This window comes from Pleurodeles waltl, chromosome 5, assembly GCF_031143425.1.
Source record: "Pleurodeles waltl isolate 20211129_DDA chromosome 5, aPleWal1.hap1.20221129, whole genome shotgun sequence".
Classification (NCBI taxonomy): Eukaryota; Metazoa; Chordata; class Amphibia; order Caudata; family Salamandridae; genus Pleurodeles; species Pleurodeles waltl.
Window position 1 is genome coordinate 598,068,231 of NC_090444.1, and position 21,614 is coordinate 598,089,844.

The window sequence follows — 21,614 nt, forward strand, 5'->3', positions numbered from 1 at the left end:
CAACCCTCCTGCACAGCATGTAGGGGCAATAAAAAATTGTGTCATTAAGGAACCACTGGTCACATCAGTTCCTGGGGTCTTCACCCCTTGCTGACATCACTGCCAAAGTCCTGCACACTAGAATTTCAAAGGCGGCCCCCAAAGTTGTTTCATTCCAGTTGTCTGGGCACTTGCTTTTATTTAGTGGGCTTGGACAGGCCCATCCCTGGTGCAGTGTGACAGCTGGGTGATTGATACAGGTCATTCTGCCTCCTCCGGAGCAAGGAGAAGTAGTGCTAATTGCTCCTTTTGTGTGGGGGTGGCCTTTGTTGCTGCTGCTGGAGAGAATGTAATTACTGGACACAGCAGGGTGACAACAGGCCTAGGTTCTGATCCCTAGCTGAGCCAGGGGGATATGAATACTGTGAATGACCCACTAGTTGTACAGTTATTATTTTGGAAGTAGCAAATTTGATTTTCCTGCACAGGTTATACTTTAGTTCAAGACGTCAATGGTCTCTCTAGGCCACGGTGAAGGGAAACTACACTCTAAGGCAGTTCCCTCCCTACGCATATAATGGAGTGTCACTATAGTTAAAACAGTAAGGCACATTGACTTTTCCCCAGTCGTGTACACTTCCCTCATGAGGCCTTTCCCAGGTGAATACCTGTGCCTGCAGAGAAGTCCCCACTGTGCCAAGTTGTTTGTGTGCTGTTACCTGGCTGCTCACAACAGTACTCTCCCATGCACAGCCCACATGTGTGCCCATGCATGTGCACATGTGTTCACATGAACCCAGCCAAGTGCCCTGTGCCCTTACTGTGTCACAGCGGCCTTACCCTAAAAGGTGGGTACTTGCAGTAAACACGTGCAGTCCATTTACTGTGTGATAACTGGGGTGAGACACCAGTAATGAGGCTCACTCACAGTAAAAAGTCAAAAAAACGGGTGATCAAAATAAAAAATCCAGGCACGCTGCTGGGGCAGAATCCAGTACAACACCCTTGAATGGACTCATCAGATGAAATGCGATACCATCATTCTGTAAGCTGCTTCTTTGTGATCCTGAGTGTACTCTTCAGATCATTTGCCACGTGTGCCGGATCCAGTACACACCCAATGATTGCTCCTATTAGTCGACACTTCAGATAGTTTTGCATGACTAGCAAAATTAGAACACCGCACACAATCAATTCTAGTATAACACAGGTATGTTACAATATGTAATGTCTGGTTTTCATAGATACAACAAAGATGTACGTCAAGCGTTCAAATCAGTATTCTTGACAGATGACGTCTTTATTGTCGAGAGCGTTGAATTACAGTAAACAAAGTACTTCACTGCAGACACAGCCAACACGTGTTTCGTCAAGCTGGTGACTTTTTCAAGGCTGTAGAGAAGCATATATATACATACTATGTGATTTTACATTACATGGCAACTGACAAATAAATCTAATTGAACAAAAAGAGTTGGTCACATAATAGAAAAATGATTATTTTACGACCTCTGTGTAGTCTGTGTAAGTAATGTTAGTATTGTAAGAAAAATATGTTGTTTTATTGAGAGCCATAGAGCAGGACACACAACATCCACATTTAAAGAATTTTTGCATGACTGTTGGGCTGCTCTCTTAATCCTAGATGTACTAATGTCATTTTAAGGATTTAAGGGGCCCCAATCAAGACATTTTTGGAGGACCCGGTTTAGGACAATTGCATTTTAATATTCCATTTTCTGCTAATTCAAGCCCAAATAGTACCAAAAACAGTGAATTACAGATACACTTTCAGAAACAAGGTTACACCAAAGTAATTGAAATATGTAGTGCATGAGGGTCAAAACTCCTTATGATGACACTGATCAGGTCTAAAGTTAGGCAGACAAAAGGAAGAGGAGAAGAGGGTGAGATAGAAAATAGCTGTAAAATACAGAGAAATGTAACTTTCCTAGAGGGGCCGTTGGAAGGTGGGGGCACTGAACAATAGCCCACTTTGCCCATGCCTTAAAACTTCTCTGAAATGGATTCTTCAGATAATTTGCTGCAGCTGTCTGTGTCTGCTGCATGTCTAGGGGTGGTCTCCTGTCACATTCGGGTAGGCTTCAGGGAGCACTGATCCCTGTAATCCAGTGTATTCATGTGGGACAAAGAAGAGCTAGACTCCAAGAGCACCAGACAGACATGCAGACAATATGATCTGGTAAAGGACTTTCAAAAGAAAAGAACAAGCCACTGTACTTGTGCAACCAATGCAGATTTGTTTTAACAAAGACAAAAATGATAGCGAGTTGAGGAGACAGAACTGCAGAGAGATGGAACATGAGTCATCCCAGACATATGTATAAATTATTGTAAAGTGCATGCGCACTATCCCTCATGTGTCTTCCGACTAGTACTTTATTCTATAACCTAAGTCAGAATAAGAGCACCACTCACACCAGCCAAGCACTTTCTCACAGTGCAGCACGTTACCCGTCCTTCAGTGTGCTTTGGCTCACTGTTAGGGTATATAGTGCTATAAAGGTGCACTTCCAATACAATACATATTATTTTGTTAGATAGATTCCTCATGGAAATATCAGGCTGCCAGAGTGGAAAGGAAATGCACACAGCCTTAGGACGGAGATATGTGACTCCACAAAATGGCTTCTATCTAACCTTATCATGAACATGCACTATCTCAGTAATTTCAGAAGTCAGTGCTTGAGCTCTGCGTATATAGAGAAACAACCACCGCCCTATATTTCTCAGTTCTGCTACCTGTATAGCTGTTACACTAAGTTATAGTGTTCATGAGTCAATGCAAGTGTTACAGCAAAACCTATGGGAAGCCATTCATGTCAAAATGATAGCTCCCTATATAGGACACCTCCTGGAATGCATAGCGTGTTGCAAAATGAATATGACATACACCAGAATGAATGTACTATGTGTCAAAATAAATATGATACCTGGCAGAGTGAAACTGACTTGAACCAAAACAAATATGAAACCAGACAAAGTGAATATGCTCCTTAGTGATTATTTTGAATAACTCACACTCAGAATTGAATAAGAGATATACTGAAATAAATATCAATCATACTGAAATAAATATGGCCCTCACTGCTAATAATAAAGCAACCACTGAAACACATAAAATATTTGTCAAAAAGAATGTGACATTTCTTGAAATGACTGGCATATGCCAAGAGGAATATGACACACATTGGAATGAATATGACAGCTTGCAATGAATATAGGGTCCTGAAATGAAAATGCGTTATTCTGAAAGGAATACAATGTGCAATGAACATTACATTTATAAAAAAATGAATATGGTTTGCATTGAAAGTAATATGATACACATTGACATGATTGTAATATGTGTTGCAATTGGTATGAATCATGTTAAAATCAATTTCATGCATTAATATGAATGAGACATCTATTGAAAGGAATATGACACATGCTAAGATGAATATGACATGAAATGAATATGAGTCCTTTTGAAATTAATTCAACATGCCTTAAACTGAATATGACCAATGCTGACATTAAAATGAAACTTGTCAAAATGAATGTTATGCTTTGAAATCAATATGATACACAGCAACATGAATATTGCATATATTGAAATGAATTTGACCTATGTTGAAATGGATATGACCTATATTCAAATTATAATGTCAGGTGTTAAGATGAATATGACATCCACTGACACAAATATGTCACTCATTTAAAGCAGTATGACACAGGTTAACATTTATATGAACCATTTTCAAATAAATATGATATCTGATGAAGCTGATATGACCCATATCAAAATTAATATGACAATCATTAAAATTAATATGACACTTATTGAAATGGATATGAAACTATATGAGATAAATATAGCATGCCTTGAAATGAATAAAGCACATATCGAAATAAACACAAGCCATGTGTAAATTAAAATGCTCACTGTTTAAATATGGCTTGCCTTGAATCGATGTTGATTTGCTTTAAAATTAACAATACACATTGAAATTAATATTACATATTCTGAAAGGATATGGTATGAACCCAAATTAATTAACTAAAATAAATGGTATGAACCAAAATTAATATACTCAAATAAATATATGTTTTTGACTATGTGCTACATTTAGTTTTTGCCGGCTTTTGGACCCTGAGCACTTTACTACTGCTGACCAGTGCTAAAGTGCAAGTGCTCTCTGTCTAAATTGACCTGATGATTGGTTTATCCATGATTGGCATAGTTGTTTTACCCGTAAGTCCCTAGTGTAGTGCAACATGTGTGCCCAGGACCTATAAATCAAATGCTACTATTGGGCCTGCAGCACTGATTGTGCCACTCACATGAGTAGCCCTGTCAACACCCAAATAAGTCCCTAGTATATGGTACCTAGGTACCCAGGGCATTGGGGTTCCAGGAGATCCATATGGGCTGAAGCATTTCTTTTGCCACCCTTAGGGAGCTCTGACAAACTCTTGCACAGGCCTGCCATTGCAGCCTGCATGAAATAGTGCACACACTATTTCACAACCATTTTCACTGCACTTAAGTAACTCATCAGTCACCTATAAGTCTAACCTTCATTTACTGAAGGGTAGGTGCAAAGTTACTAAGTGTGAGGGCACCCTTGCACTAGCAAAGGTGCCCCCACGCAGTCCAGGGCCAAGTCCACAGACTTTGTGAGTGCAGGACCACCATTACACACTTGTACTACATATAGGTCAATACCTATATGTAGCTTCACAATGGTAACTCCGAATATGGCCATGTAAGGTGTCTAGGATCATGGAATTGTCCCCTCATTCCAAATCTGGTATTGGGGGGCCAATCCCATGCATCCTGTGGGCTCCTCCATGGACCCCCAGTACTGCCAAACCAGCTCTCTGAGGCTTGCACTGCAGCTACACCTGCTGCCACCTCACAGACAGGGTTCCGCCCTCCTGGGGTCTGAGAAGCCCAGTCCCAGGAAGGTAGAACAGAGCATTTCCTTTGGGAGGAGGGTGTTTCGCCCTCTTCCTTTGGAAATAGGTGTTACAGGCTTGGAAGGGGTAGCCTTCGTGCCCTCCTTGCATATGCCAGTCTACACTGGTTCAGGGTCCCCCTGTCCCTTCTCTGGCGCGAAACTGGACAATGGGAAGGGGAGTGACCACTCCCCTGTCAATCACCACTCCAGGGGTGGTGCCCAGAGCTCCTGCATTGTGTCCCTTGCATTAGCCATCTTGTTTTCCAAGGTGTGGGGACACTCTGGAGATCTCTGAGTGGCCAGTGCCAACAGGTGACGTCAGAGATCTCTCCTGATAGGTGCATACCTGGGTAGGTAGCCAGTCCCCCTCTCAGGGCTTCTTAGGGTCTCTCCAGATTTGGCTTGCAAGTTTCCACCAGGAATCCTCTGCAACTCCTGCTTCATCCTCTGACCTCGGATCAACCACAGACTGCTCCAGGAACCACTGTAACTGCAACAAAGTATCCAGGAAGGCTACTGCGACTCCACAACTTCAGCTCCAGCCAACAACTGCAACGGTTTCCATGACGTGCACACTCGGAGGACTCCCTGTCTTCACCCTGCACCAAAGTGATCAAAGAAATCTCCAGTGGAGTGACAGAGTCACTTCCCTGCTCCAGCAGGCACCTTCTAAGATGATGTCAGGTTCTCTGGGACTCCTCTCCTGATGACGAGCGTGCTCCTTGGAACACAGGTGGTGGACCCCTTTGACACAGACTGTCCTATTGAAGGAGGTAAGAGCTTGCCTTCCCCGTTTGCGACAGTACTCCTGTGCACCACGTCATCTTCAGCTCCTGAGGCCTCTATGCACTATTTGTAAGAATCCTTCATGCACAGCCTGGCCCAAGTCCCCATCACTCTATCCTGTGACGCTCAACTCGCTGAGTTGAACTCTGGCGGCATGGGACCTTCTTTTTTAGTGCTGCAGCAACCGGAATTTGCACCTTCTTTGTCCCGGTGTCCTAGGACCTCTGTGGGTGCTGCCTAGTCATCTGTGGGTTCCCTCCAGTGTTGGGAGCCCCCTCTGCCTCCTCAGTCTGAGTTGAGCCCCCCAGGTCCCTCCTGGTTCCAGGCAGCACCATTTTGACACAATCCGCGACATTGCTTGAACCCAGGCCTGTTGGACTAATTCAGAGCTACAAGTCGCCTGCATCCAACATCTCCACGTGGGACACCCTTTGCATCATGCAGGAACCCACAGCCATCTTCTTTGGTGCTCTTCTGCAGACTTCTTCCAACCAGAGAATCCTCTTTTGCACCATCTTCAAGGTTGGCAGGGGCTCCTGTCCTTCCTGGAATCTTCTCCAACCTCTGGACTTGGTCTCTCTTTACAGGTCTTCAGGTCCAGGAATCCACCATTTGTTGCTTGCAGCCTTGCTTGGTTCTTGCAATAACTCTATTCACAACATTTAGTGTGTCCTAAGGAAACTTGCAGTACTTTAGTCCTACTTTCCTGGGCTCTGGGGTGGGGTATTTTACCAACCTTTGTGGTTTTCTTACACTCCCAGTGCCCCTCTACACACTACACTTGCCTAGGAGGGAATTCACGATTCGCATTCCACTTTCTTAGTATATGGTTTGTGTTGCCCCAAGGCCTATTTCTTCCTCTTGCATTCTACGGTATTTTCCATTGTTTGCACTATCCTATGACTATTTACTTACCTGATTTTGGTGTCTAGTGTATATATTCCGTATAATACTTACCTCCAGAAGGAGCATTGCCTCTAAGATAATTTTGGTCTTGTGTCACTAAAATAAAGTACCTTTATTTTTGGTAACACTGAGTATTGTCTTTTATTGTGTATAAGTACTGTGTAACTATAAGTGGTATTGCAGGAACTTTGCATGTCTCCTAGTTCAGCCTAAGCTGCTCTGCTACAGCTACCTCTATCTCCCTAAGCTTCTAGAACACTACTACATTTTACTAATAAGGGATAACTGGACCTGGTATAAGGTGTAAGTACCTAAGGTACCCTCTAGAAGCCAGGCCAGCCTCCTACAACAGCTCACAACCCACAGCCCCACACACCTCAGTCACCATACCCCAGACATCACCACAACACCCACAGACACATCCACCACATTTGCTGTTGTTTTTTAATATCTGACTTTGTGGGAAGTGCTGGTCACCCAAGACAAGGGTAGGTGTTCACTGTATGGATATGTGGTTTTAGATCCAATTGGAGTGTCATTGCATTGTGTTCTGCTTGCTAGGGTAAGTATTTCATCTTGTGTTGGCCATTGTCAGCATGTATGGTGTAGATTTGTCCCCTGATATAGATTGTACTGTTGTCTCATGTGCGGGAGCTAGAGTTTTGTTTGTCCACACGTGGAGGGTGTTAAATTGTGATAGCTTCCTTTGGATTTGACTGACCATGTGTCCACTTTGATGTGTGCACCTTACAGCTACATCATCTAGATGTCTGTACCATGCTGTTGCCGTTGTATGTGTTTTATTGACTTGCACTTACACATTTGGCAGCTAGGCATATAACTTGGCTCAAATATTGTTTGTCCCTGAGATACATGTCCCTGAGATCCTTTGCAAATGCTGTTTTAGGGGCATGTGCAAAGTGAAATGTGTCCATGAATGCTCCTGATGTCACCATCATTATTATGCAGGTATTGTTTGCATTGTGAGCTTTGGATATTCTTATCACAACCTATTGTGCATCCCATTGACCTTCCATTGTGTTGCAATGTGGGTGCTGTGTGGGTCCATCGATGAGCAGCACCTGCGGCAGGATGTGTGTGTGATGGGCTCCATGGCGGAACAGTGCATGTAACACTGCCTGAAGGTGAGTTGCTTCATTTATGCTTTCCGTTTCCACCTGCTGGGATGTGGTGGTTGGAGTGCCATGGTCACGCTGGCGTAGGCAACATCATAATGTTTCCATCTGAAACACGGGCTCCGTCTGCCTTTTTGGCCTGCCTCGCCACCGCGGTGGTCTGCGCTGCCTGGTGGTGCTGGAGGGACTGCGGCAGTCTTTCCCTATGGGACTGCCAGCATCGTAATACTGTGGTCTGACTGCCAAGCAGATGGCGGTCAGACCGCCACCATGGTGGAGCACAAACTGCCAAACTCGTAATGCGACCCTTTGAGAATATGTAACATTAATTTCAATAGGTAATATTAATTTTAAAGCAAATCTACATAAGTTCAGAGCAAGCCATATTCATTTAAGCAGCAGTCATATTCATTTAAACATGGCTTGTGTTCATTTCAATATTTGCCTAATTCATTTCAAAGCATGTTACATTTATCTCACAGTTTCATTTTCATTTCAAAAAGTGTGATATTCATGTTACAGAATGCCATATAACTTTTGATGTGGGCCATATTAATTTCATCAGGTGTCATATTCATATTCAAAGTGGCTCATATTCATCTTAACATGTGTCATATTCCTTTCTATAAATGTAATTCATTTAGGTGGATGTCATATTCACCTTAACACCTGTCATAATAATTTTAACACAGGTCATATCCATTTCAACATAGGTCATATTAATTTCAATATATGTAGTACTTATTTTGCTGTGTATCATATCAATTTCAAAGCACAACATATTCATTTTGACAAGTTTTATTTTAATTTCAGCACTGGTCATATTCAGTTTAAGACATGTTGAATTCATTTCGGTGGAGCTCATATTTGTTTCAATGCATGTCATATTCATCTTGGCATGTGTCATATTTCTTTCAATGGATGCTTCATTCATATTAACACATCTTAATTTTAACATAAATCATATCCATTACAACATATATCATAATCATGTCAATGTACATCGTATCACTTTCAATGCAAGCCATGTTCATTGTGATAAATGTCATGATCATTTTAACGTTACTTGTATTAATTTTAAAACATGTCAAATTCATTTCAATTAAGGATATATTCATTTCAATGTAGGTCATATTCATTTTAACATGTGTTATATTCTTTTCAATCAATGTTAAGTTTATTTCACTGGATGTCATATTCATATTAACACTTGTCATATTAATTTTAAGATGCTACTTATCAATTTTAACATATATCATATTAATTTGAATATATATCATATTAGTTTGAATATGTGTCATATTAATTTCAAGGCATGCCATATTCATTTTAACAAATCTCATGTGAATTTCAGCTGTGGTCATACTCATTTGAAGACATGTCAACTTCAATTCAATGGGGTTGCATTAATTTCAACACAATTCATTTCTGTGTGTCTCATATTCATTGCCATCTCAGTAATATTAATTTCAACACAATTCAAATTCAGTGCAACATGTTTAATGTTCATTTCAATGTACATTGTATTAGTTTCAATGTGCATTGTTTTTTTTTCAAAATATAATATATTAATTTCAATACTTTTATATTATTTTCAATCTGCATATTAAGTTCAATGTATGTCATATCATTTCAAGAAATGCCCCATTCTTTTTGGTGAATATTGTATTCGTTTCAGTAATTGCTTTATTGTTTACAGTGAGGGCCATATTATTTTCAGTACGATTTATATATATTTCAGTATATTTCTTATTCAATGACCGACTCGCAATTTGCAAGTCGCAAAATTGGATGCAGCATGGTGTCTTAGACACCTTCTGCAACTCGCTATGGGGTCGCAAAGACCCACCTCATCAATATTCATGAGGTGGGTCGCATTTTGCGACCCCATAGCGAGTCCCTGCACTCGCAGGGATGGTGGCCTGCTGTAGTCAGCAGAACTCCATGTCTGTGATTGCTTTATAAATAAAGCAGTTTTTTTTTTCATTTTGCAGCCCGTTTTCCTTAAAGGAAAACGAGTTGCAAAATGAAAAGTAAAGCAAAATAATTTGGTTTCGTTTTTTTCAGAGCTCTGAAAAAATATTTTTTTCGACATTCACAAAGGGGAAGGGGTCCCATGGGGACCCCTTCCCTTTTGCGAATGAGTTACCACCAGTGTGACACTGGTGGTAACTGCGAGTTGGTTTGCGACCGCATTCGCGGTCACAAATCAACTCTGAATTGCGATGCGGTCGCAAATAGGAAGGGAACACCCCTTCCTATTTGCGAGTCGCATTCCCAAATTGCGAGTCGGTACCGACTCGCAATTTGGGAATGAGCATCGCGTTTGGCCGTTTGCATGCCGCAAACTGCGATTTTTGCAGTTTGCGACATGCAAACGGCGTACTACATCTGGCCCTAAGTAGCATATTCATTCTGCCAGGTTTCATATTTGTTTTGGTTCAATTCAGATTCACTCTGCCAGGTATCATAATTATTTTGACACATAGTACATTCATTCTGGTGTGTGTCATATTCATTTTGCAGCACGCTATGCATTTCAGGAGGTGTCCAATATGGGGAGCTGTAATTTTTACATGAATGGCCTCCCATAAAAACCTGTTGGGCTGTGTTCTTGAGAGGACATGGTGACATTGAAGTACCTTGAGTACAATAGAGATTCTGCAACTAGATGACCTGGGTATAAGCATGCGCCCAGGTACAAGGATCATTCGGCAGTGTGCATCTGTCTCAGCTGGCTCCATAGGCATGCTTGTGTCTGTAAGTCTAGGTATTGCTGCCATTTTATTAAATAGAATGGAGCAAGTCTGTGATTAACCTGTGGTGAAAGGATTGCCTTACAGGTGAAGAATTTATTTGACACTGTGATGCATTATGTGACTGCAATCGCGAATAAACTATTTCCTTGCAAAACCGAGATTTAACTAGCGCAGTATTTTTATGAGAGACTATTTTTCAAGTCTTAGGCACAACAGAGTAAGGGGGTGCTTGCCTTTAATTGTACAGGTTAAAAAGAAAGAAAACAACCTGTTGTCACCAAAGGAGAGTGCTTCACATTGAAATTTGGAGTCAAGAGTCATTCAAGTGACTGGTGTAGAAGTTGAGTCAATGGCATAGCCTTAAAACGTGGAATGCAACAATTCCAATTCTAAAAATAACACTTTTCTACTTTTAGTTCTAAAAATAAAGACTTTGCAGAAGGAACACTTCCGAAAGAGTTTATTCCAATATGTTGAAGTAAACACAGTGTAAAAAGGGTAAAGAGGGTTTGTGCTTAGGAGGTATAGGATTTAGAAGTTAACGGAATGGAGACTGGGTTTAAGCGTTTGGGATTCAAGATTAAAGATTTGTGCTACAGGGGTTTTGATCTAAGAGGTTAGAAGTTAAGGTATATGGTTTAGGTAAAGGGTTCACACATATGGGTTTAAGGGTAAGGATATAGGTTAAAAAGTACAGGTTTTTACATTGGGGTACAAGGGTAAGTGTTTGGGGAAGAGGGGTTAGGGTATGGGGATCACTGTACTCATTCCCGTGCAGTGCAAAAACACGTGAAGCAAATCACAGTTCACACTGCCAAACCTAGGGCAGAAGTCCCTCACCTCCGGGTAGATTCTGTGCGGTCTACGTGGCATCCGGTATGCCCTGTGGAAGACTTTGAGTTATATTCATTTACATTTTCCATTCCCGGGGGCTGTGGTCAGAAATGTAAGCACTCTTGCCCATTCCCCATCTGTAAATGAGTGTGTGTCTGTCTGCCTTTTCATTCTTACTTGGGCCAGACTGGTTTTCGTTTGTTTCGTTCTTGCCCTGTGTAACATACCAATAGTCTTCCTACATTTCCTGTGCATGAGAAATCCCTGAAAGGCAATGTGCACAGGTGGCTCCTCTCCACCATACCTCCATTGAGCGTTGAACACAGGCATTACAGCCCCATACGTCAAGCACTGCCTCACCTGTATCTCTTTAGATTTGCTCATCTCCTCAAAAGGTCCAAACTAACAACTAAGATCCCTGTTTAAGGGTGTCCAGAGTGTCAAGTTCTGTCTCCCACCAGGGAAGTACACTAGCCCTTGTTGCTATTTTACCGAATTCAATATTTCCCAATAATGGGAAAGCTAGTGCATAATTCCTCTTTGCCTTAGTGCAGCGCAGGCATGGCTTCCAGCAGTGTTGCACAGCCACCAGCAAGCGAGACTGCAGTTGTGCTTGATTCTTGCCTCAAAGCACTAAAGCAGCAGGAGCTGGTCAAGAGTGGTGCTGAAAGAGCTACCTGCTTCATCCCATCCCCATTTCTTACCCACCTCAACTGCTCATCCATGTAGTAGGTTTCCAAATCTGCCGTATTAAGGCCTCCCTTCGCTGTGGCCAACTAAAGATTACGGGGTATCATTTTGTGTCTACATCCACTCTAGATCAATTCCAGCAATTGAAAGTTCAATGTTTTAAATAAATGTGTGTGAATGATGACGGGAACGTTCTCAAACAAATACAGGAGCCTGAGCAAGATTATCTTTCCTATTTCTGACAATGGAGATTTGTTAAAAAATGGTATGGTCTCACCATGTTCGCTTTTGCTCATCCCAAGTTGCCTTCCAGGTTGTCTACATCCTATATCCCTAGGTATCTAAACTTTTGATTTGTCCACTGCAGTAACCGATCTGGAAATTGCTAACCTGACCTTCCCTCATGCAGGGAAAACAGGCATGATTTATTCCTATTGACCTTCAATCTCGATCTTCCAAAGAACTCCAGCTGGCCAAGCATTGTGCCTACAACTGAGGCCAGGTCATTTATATAAATAAGCACATTGTCCGGATATAGAGATGTTAAATGTCACCCCTCTGTCCTCTGCTTCTCTGTGTATAACCAATGCTAACAGCCTTGTCCATATCAATGGAGGTCACAACAGACTGGGATCCACTCAGTAGGGGATGATTCAAAATGTGGAACAGTTTTGACAGCATGATGATCAATGCGTTCCTTGTGGTGAGTGGCAATGATACCCTTGCCTTGCCTGCTTGGGGCAATTCTAATATGCTCTGGCTAGGGTACTAGCGTACATGGTGTGAATCTCCAATGGCAGACCTTCGATACCCAGGACTTTCCCCTTTCCCAATTCTCTTATAGCTCCTTTCAACTCCTCTGGGGAAAGAGCAGTGTCTAGTTGTTCCCACTGTTTAGGCGTCAGTGTGTGCAGCCTGGCCGAGAGTATATATTTCCTGACATAATCCTCTAGAGGCAGTGCTCCAGCAGTGTATAATGTTTCTTAGCCGTGGAACAAGGCCTGGTTAGTCCCTGCTTGTTTGTGTATTATTTACTACATATTTACTGGGATAGCTGGTACAATACCTGGTTGTGCATGCCTCCTTTTTTACCAAACAAGCCTAATAAATGACCTAGCCACTAAGTCTTCGTACTCCAATCTAGTTTGAGTCAGTCAGGGTCAGTTGGAGGGAGACATCACCTCCTCCAGTTCTAGCGCTTTGAGTTTACCTTCAAAAATGTTGAGTTCCCTCTCCAATTCTTTCCTGACTGTGTGCCTAATATCAATACAAAATCCTCTTATGAAAGCCTTACATGCTTCCCATACTGTCCAGTAATCTTAAATTATTCTGTGATTTCCTCAAACAATTGCTTTAGTGCCCCCCCAAAGCCATCCTATATGGTACGTCCTGCTATGTTGCTAGCTGAAGCTGCTACATAGGAAGTCTCGGAATTGGGTCCCCCAGTACATTAATAGTTTGAGGGGATTTTGGCATTGTGGGGGTCATTCTGACCCTGGCGGTCCATGTCCGCCAGGGCCGGGGACCGCGGAAGCACCGCCAACAGGCTGGCGGTGCTTCCTGGGCCATTCTGACCGTGGCGGTAAAGCCGCGGTCAGAAAAGGGCAAGGGCCAGGGAATACCTGGCCCAGGGAATCCTCCATGGCGGCCCTGCTTGCAGCGCCGCCATGTGGATTCCGACCCTCTTCCCGCCATCCTGTTCCTGGCGGTTTTTATCGCCAGGAACAGGATGGCGGGAACGGGTGTCGTGGGGCCCCTGTGGGCCCCTGCACTGCCCATGCCACTGGCATGGGCAGTGCAGGGGCCCCCTAACAGGGCCCCATAAAGATTTTCAGTGTCTGCTTTGCAGACACTGAAAATCGCGATGGGTGCCACTGCACCTGTCGCACCCCTACAACTCTGCCGGCTCCATTCGGAGCCGGCTTCATTGTTGAGGGGGGTTTCCCGCTGGGCCGGCGGGCGGCCTTCTGGCGGTCGCCCGCCGGCCCAGCGGGAAAGCCAGAATGGCCGCTACGGTCTTTTGACCGCGGTGCGGTCATTCGGCGGTTCCCTCCAGGCGGGCGGCTCCCGCCGCCTGCCGGGGTCAGAATGACCCCCTGTATGTTTTACTTAAATACTCTGTAGTTATTACATAATTGTGTATCTGGGAGTTAATTTACCAACAAATAGGTCTATCGTATTATGTAATAAGTGAACAGGAGGTGCATCTGGGGCTCCATGAGTCTAAAAGCTTCCAGTTCATTAACCAAGTCTGCAGTGCACCTGTGACCTGCCCAGCCACGCCCCTCTAAAGGTTGAAAGGACCTATCCATATGTGGATCAAAAGGCAGTTAACATTTCTGTCCCAGAAAGTTGGTATATCTTGGACATTTAGTATTTGGGTCATGACTGATTCAAGAAACTCCATCTACTGTGTGTTGGGAGAATATATGTTCACTAATCTGTCTTGTCTTCCATCAAGCCTATTCACAAGTATTTTGTACCTAACTAGATGATCAGATACTCCTCCGTCACAAATGGAACTCGGGGTTTACCACATCATTGTGTCTCTAACAATTGTGGATTGTGTGGTGTGGTATATTTGTCCTCTCCATCTATTCCTCAGCTTAAGACCATCTGACTTGATTAACTGTGATTCCTGCAACAAAGTGAAATCAGTGCCTGCATCTTTTAGTATGCATGAATTCTAACCTAGTTAAAGGTGACCACTCTCCTATGCAAGTAGGTTATAAACAGACACCTTATCAAATAAAAAGAGGGCAGTAGAAGTGTTCCTTAATAATCCGCTCCACTTTCACTTAATCATTCTACATCTAACCACATACAAGAGTGGCCATCTTTACCCAGGGCAAATTGATTAGTAGTCCTACCTGTTTGGGTAAACCATCTGATGTCTTTAAGGACTCTCACCCACTGGATTGAGAGATACTTGAGAGCAAATGCAGCACCATGTAGGTTTCTTGTGTCAAATGGGCTACAGATCTTCATGGAAGATCTGACTTTTAGACGTGACTGGTCCACGATCACATGGCATTTCACTAGGGATTGGCTAATCCTTATAAAATTAAGACAGCTAAACGATTATCAGAAGCCGTAGAAATAAAAATACAGACAAGTGAAAATCACCTAAATACAATTATCTAAATTACTCCCTTCAAAAAAATTGTTGGAGGAGATAAAGAAACGCACAGTTGAAAGACTTTCTTAACACAGTCCAAAATACAGAACTTGCAGAAAGGCATAAAGCACTTCACACATGAAAAGGTACATCCTTATTCAGTCAAAGATGAGTTAGCACCAGAAACTCAAAATAGAGAAAGATTAGATTTGTGATCCGCTGAAGGGAATTCCTCAGACACAAGGAGCGGGTAGGAGTTAGATTATACTCAAGGAAAATTAGGGGGCGGACAAAGAGGAAGACCCTAGAGATGTCTGCAGCAGAATTGCAATACCTTCCCACCATAGTTTTTTCAACCTTCCAACCCATTCCACCCTCAACACCCTCCAGGATGGGGTACCCCCTGTGATCAGTTCCTACATCCACACTTGCAACATGAAAATTGATTCCAGTTTTCAGCGAGAGGCCAGGGACCACAGAGAGGGAAACATGAGAAGAGTACAGGTATAGTGGGAGGACAAACAACAGAAAGTATAAACACAAGCAAAAAGGTTACACCAGGGATGAGTACCAGCAGAACTTAGAAGTCAACCTAACAAACAAGCCTCCACTGGACATTTTCAAACTACAATGGGAACTGGTTGAATTTTTTAAAAGGATCAGATGCAGGGCATTATTTCACAACAAAGGTTGACACTATTGACATGGGTGATACAGGGTTAAAGAAGAAGTATTATTTTAATCCCCTGACATTAGAAATTCTAGTCAAATTCTTGGCTTTCGAAAAAGCAGTTCTCAAGGAAGTGGACTCTTATGATCAGAATATCAGAAAAAAGGTTCCAGGTTATGTCAAATGAAGAGGAATAAGCTCTAAGAGAACTGAGCAAGGATGAAGAACTAGTGATCAAACCAGCAGACAAGTGAGGAGCAGTGTTCCACAGACAAGAGAGGACTATGGAAGAGCATGTATTTGTCTCCTAGAAAATGAGGGGGGATTTCAAAAGGATCAATAGTGAATCCATACCTAAGCTCAATATGGAAATTGACAATATGATAGAGGATAATGAAGGAAGGGGGTTGGAGTTTCTCCCCAGAAAGGAGATTTCCTGGGGAATAGAGGCCCGGTCGCACCATACTTCCATACTCTCCCAAAAATCCACCCCAGGCAGAAAAACTGTGTCAGGTATAGGGTAAGTCTTAGAACCCCTCTCACAGTTTTGTGACACATTCCTGAGATCCCTGGTTCAAAAAACTCCAACATACCTTAATGACTCGAAGGAATTCTTGGTTCTACTGTCCATTTTGACCCAGATAAGCAATTGCTGGTGGGATTGGACACAGAGAATCTATGCACAAGTCTGCCATAAAGCAAGACACTGCAATGCTTGAAGGCATACTGTTCCAGAAAACCTGGACAAACAACACACAAGCTACATCACTCTGGAATGCACAATAATGGTACTGACAGAGGATTTTTTCAAATTCAAAGGGACTCTATAAACAAATACACGGAGCATCAATGGGGAGTAACTTTGTCACAAGTGTGGCAGTATTGTACCCATTTAATTTTGAAAATAAGTTTATCTTGAGCAAAAACAACCCATTTTGTGACAGGATACTCATCTAGAAGAGATATATTGACTACATTTGTCTTATATGGTGTGTGATCAGGATTCTATAGCACCTTTTTTTTCTTGGCTGGACAGTCAGGATCAATTTGTGAACTTTACAAACACAGTTAGCAATTCCAAAATGACCTTTTAGGATGACAATGTCTTTGCAGAAGGAGGCACATGCACAACTACACATCACAAATCTATGAACAAAAAGAACCTACTAAGGTTTGACAGTTTCCACTCCAGGCCACTAAGGGAAAATCTGCCATGTGGACAGTTCTTATGATTAAGGAGGAACGGTACGATTACAAGAGATATTCCAAAAAACGTGTGAAGAAACGGTAATTAAAGAATTACCAGGAACACATGATATGAAAAACACAAAAAAGAGTAAGACACCTAAATCGGGCTGCCCGTTTGGAGACAATAAGAAACAAAAAGATCAGCCTAGCCTTATCTGTGTTACAATGTACAACTCACTGTCGAGTCAGGTGACAAAGACTATCAGAAAACATAGGCACCTCTGAAGCACAGGATCCCATAATTTAGAACAACCCCTTTTTCACATAAAATAATTAATACCTTAGGGATGTTGTTGTTCACACAGGAAACCCCTGAATGCAAACATCAGAGCCACACATAAACACTGTGGGATATTCCTAAAATCATAGGACATTTCCTGCATGGTCAATGCAGTGTATGTTATTTGAAAATCCATATGACATCACTGGATCTAGGGCTAGGATGTGCACAAAGGAAGTTTTGAAAAAGTGCACAGAAGCCCTAGGAACTGCAGTTCACGGAGTACACAGGATTACTGTCTGGCGTGGGGAGGCAAGGACTTACCTCCACCAAATTTGGACAGAAGGGCTACTGGACTGTCGGGGACACTTGGATCCAGCTCCTGTGTTCCAGGGACCATGCTCATCAAGATGAGAGGGGACCCAGAGGACCAGTGATGCAGGGGGAAGATTCCGTCGACACACAGGAGATTTCTTCTTGGCTTCCAGAGCAGGATGAAGGTAGACAGCCCTCATAGCATGCACCACCAGGAAACAGTTGAGAAAGCCGGCAGGATGAGGTGCTACAATGTTGCTGGTAGTCTTCTTGCTACTTTGTTGTGTTTTTTCAGGTGTCCTGGAGCTGTCAGTGGTAGATCCTTGGCAGAAGTCAAAGAGAGAAGCGCAGAGGAACTCTGGTGAGCTCTTGCATTCGTTATCTGATGAGAAACCCAAAGGAGAGACCCTAAATAGCCCTCAGAGGAGAATTGGCTACAGAGAGAGGTAAGCACCTTTCAGGAGGGGTCTCTGACGTCACCTGCTGGCACTGTCCACTCAGAGGTCTCCATTGTGCCCTCATACCTCTGCATTCAAGATGGCAGAGGTCTGGGACACACTGGAGGAGCTCTGGGCAACCCTGGGGAGGTGCTGGTCAGGGGAGTAGTCACTCTCCTTTCCTTTGTCCAATTTCGCGCCAGAGCAGGGCTGGGGGATCCCTGAACCGGTGTAGACTGGCTTATGCAAGGAGGGCACCATCTGTGCCCTTCAAAGCATTTCCAGAGGTCAGAAGAGGCTACTCCTCTCAGGCCCTTAACACCTATTTCCAAAGGGAGAGGGTGTAACACCCTCTCTCAGAGGAAATCCTTTGTTCTGCCTTCCTGGGACTGGGCTGCCCAGGCCCCAGGGGGGCAGAAACCTGTTAGTTTGGCAGTACCGGGCTCTATGATGGAGCCCCGGGGATGCATGGAATTGTCCTCCCAATACCGAATGGTATTGGGGGACAATTCCATGATCCTAGACATGTTACATGGCCATGTTCAGAGTTACCAATGTGACGCTACATATAGGTACTGACCTATATGTAGTTCACACTTGTGATGGTGTCCCCGCACTCACAAAGTCTGGGGAAATTGCCCTGAACAATGTGGGGGCACCTTGGCTAGTGCTAGGGTGCCCTCACACTTAGTAACTTTGCACCTAACCTTCACTAAGTGAGGGTTAGACATATAGGTGACTTAAAAGTTACTTAAGTGCAGTGTAAAATGGCTATAAAATAATGTGGATGTTATTTCACTTAGGCTGCAGTGGCAGTCCTGTGTAAGAATTGTCTGAACTCCCTATGGGTGGCAAAAGAAATGCTGCAGCCCTTAGGGATCTCCTGGAACCCCAATACCCTGGGTACCTAAGTACCATATAATAGGGAATTATAAGGGTGTTCCAGTGTGCCGATCAGAATTGGTAAAATTAGTCACTAGCCTGCAGTGACAATTTTAAAATCAGAGAGAGCATAAACACTGAGGTCCTGGTTAGCAGAGCCTCAGTGATACAGTTAGGCACCACACAGGGAACACATACAGGGCACACTTTATGAGCACTGGGGTCCTGGCTAGCAGGATCCTAGTGACACAGGCAAAAACAAACATACAAGTAAAAAAATGGGGGTAACATGCCAGGCAAGATGGTACCTTCCTACACAGAGAAATAAGCAAAATGCACCATTCCTGTAGAACATTAGGACAAAACACCACAAAAAACAACATGGATAAGAGAGAAACCTAACCAGCACGTATGCGCAGTCATGCATGGATGTGGATCATGTGACCTTGTCAAGTGACCCAGTATTGGTAGAACACATAGGTACAAACCCACATCTGCATGAGCAAAGGGCAGGTGCTGAGGGATGCGCTAGGTCACAGAACCAGTCAGATCCTTTGATGCAATAAGTAAGCTCTCTGCCTCTTTTCCTCCAAGAAGAGTGATATTTCTTGAAGGGTTTAAAGCCGATAGTGACTGGATGTGCACCTTTGAAGTACTTTTCGCAGAGTATAACAATAAGGCTAACCTCCGTTCACCCCCTATGCAGCAAGTAGCGACAAAAGAATGTATATGTATGCTATATATGGCTGTGTATTATGATTACTGCGCGCGCCAAAGATACCATGTAAAAAACGCAGGAATATGAGGGTTACAACGCAATAGCCACATGTACCTTTGGAATTCCTTACCTGATGGAGAATGGGAGTGTTATTGAAGGCAATCAAAACACTTGCAAATACTAAGGCCCTCATTACGACTTTGGCGGTCCTTTTGGAAGACCACCGTGCTGGCGGGCGCCAAAAGACCGCCAGTGATGGTGGTACCGTGACCCCCATATTATGAGGTACTAACTGAAGACTACCCAAAAACAGCCACAAATCCGATACCGCCAGACCGACCGAGGGTAAGAGAGAGATGGTCCCACCAGCCTCACCGCCACAGCAACGACACCCCGCCCTCCATATTATGACTTAAAAATCAGCATGGCGGTCATTGCACGGAGATAAATAATTGCCAGTGCAAAACTACCTCTGTCAAAACATCACCTCTACCAGAACCTGACACCACATTGGATAGCCTGAATACCCCACACCTGACACACACTACACACACCTGCTAAATGCACTATAAACACACCCTCACACACCCCTACAATCCTTTGCAACCACAACTACCAACAGAGAGATGAGGAGCACACCAATGGAGGACACTGCACGTCTACCCCATAGTCACCAACACACTTCCCAAACGTCACACACCACACAACTGCGCCACCAACACAATACACACATCGCCATTGCACACATACTCCAGATACCACCAGCACACACAACTAAACACCCCCACCCCACCAACTGCCCTACACTGCACCCTACACACACAACACCGCCCAACACAACTACCATGTCCCGTCAGAAGCACTCACGTTTCACTTATGATGAATTGAGGGTTATGGTGGATGAAATCATCAGGGTAGAGCTGCAACTGTTCGGAGCCCAGTTATGGCGGAGGAACATTGACAGGGTCAACTCATTGGGCACCCATCCATGCACAAGGGAGGATATCAGGAAGAGGTGGTTCGACCTATGGGGAAAGGTGCATTCCATGGCATCCAGGCACCAGATTGCCATCCACAATTGTGGCAGTGGATTCTCACCTCCTCCCCCCGAGTTCATTTTGTGGGAGGAGAAGGTCTTGGACATCATGCATCCGGAGGGCCTGACTGGAATCATCAGAGGACTCAAAGCTGGTAAGTCAAAAAAAACTCCCCAGCCACCAACCACTCATGCCCAGGCTACGTCCCCACCACCCATCACTCCCTAACGCACCCCATCACATACTACTGCCTCCATCACTCCATTCCCCTCCCCTACATGACACACCATCCCACTGCCACTATCCCCACACAGTCCCTCCCTAATGCACAGATATCAATCACAATGCCAAGCACCACAACTCCCACAATGCCTCACTCCCCACACATCAAGAATGCAGAGTCCCACTTCACAGTGGAACAACTGCACGGACAACAATAGCACATGAAACACCAACTGGATGCTACGACTGCGAACCGACACATGGCAATGACAGCAATGCAATCCACAATCCACAACCTGAAATGCCAAATTAAAGCAATGCCACAAAATGTCACACACAGGCAATGTCTGTGGTGTTGCAGCTGTCATTTCCATCACTGGGAAGCAAGTCAAGCTACTCCAAGCATCAAATGATGATACCAACAAATACATCTCCACAATGTAACTCTCTCCCTTTCCATCCACAGGTCCTGCTGCCAGTGCCACCAGCAGCCCATGCCAGAAACAGACAACCCTCCCCAGGATGAAGGCCCCAGTGGCTGTCTGGATGTTGATGACTTGCCTGGGCCATCTGGGACAAATGGTCAGTCCACCATCACAAGCCCCACCCTGGACACATCTGAGTCCCCCTCCCATGTGGCTACCACAGCATAGCCAACCCTACTTCCCCACACCTGTGTCCTAAGGACAG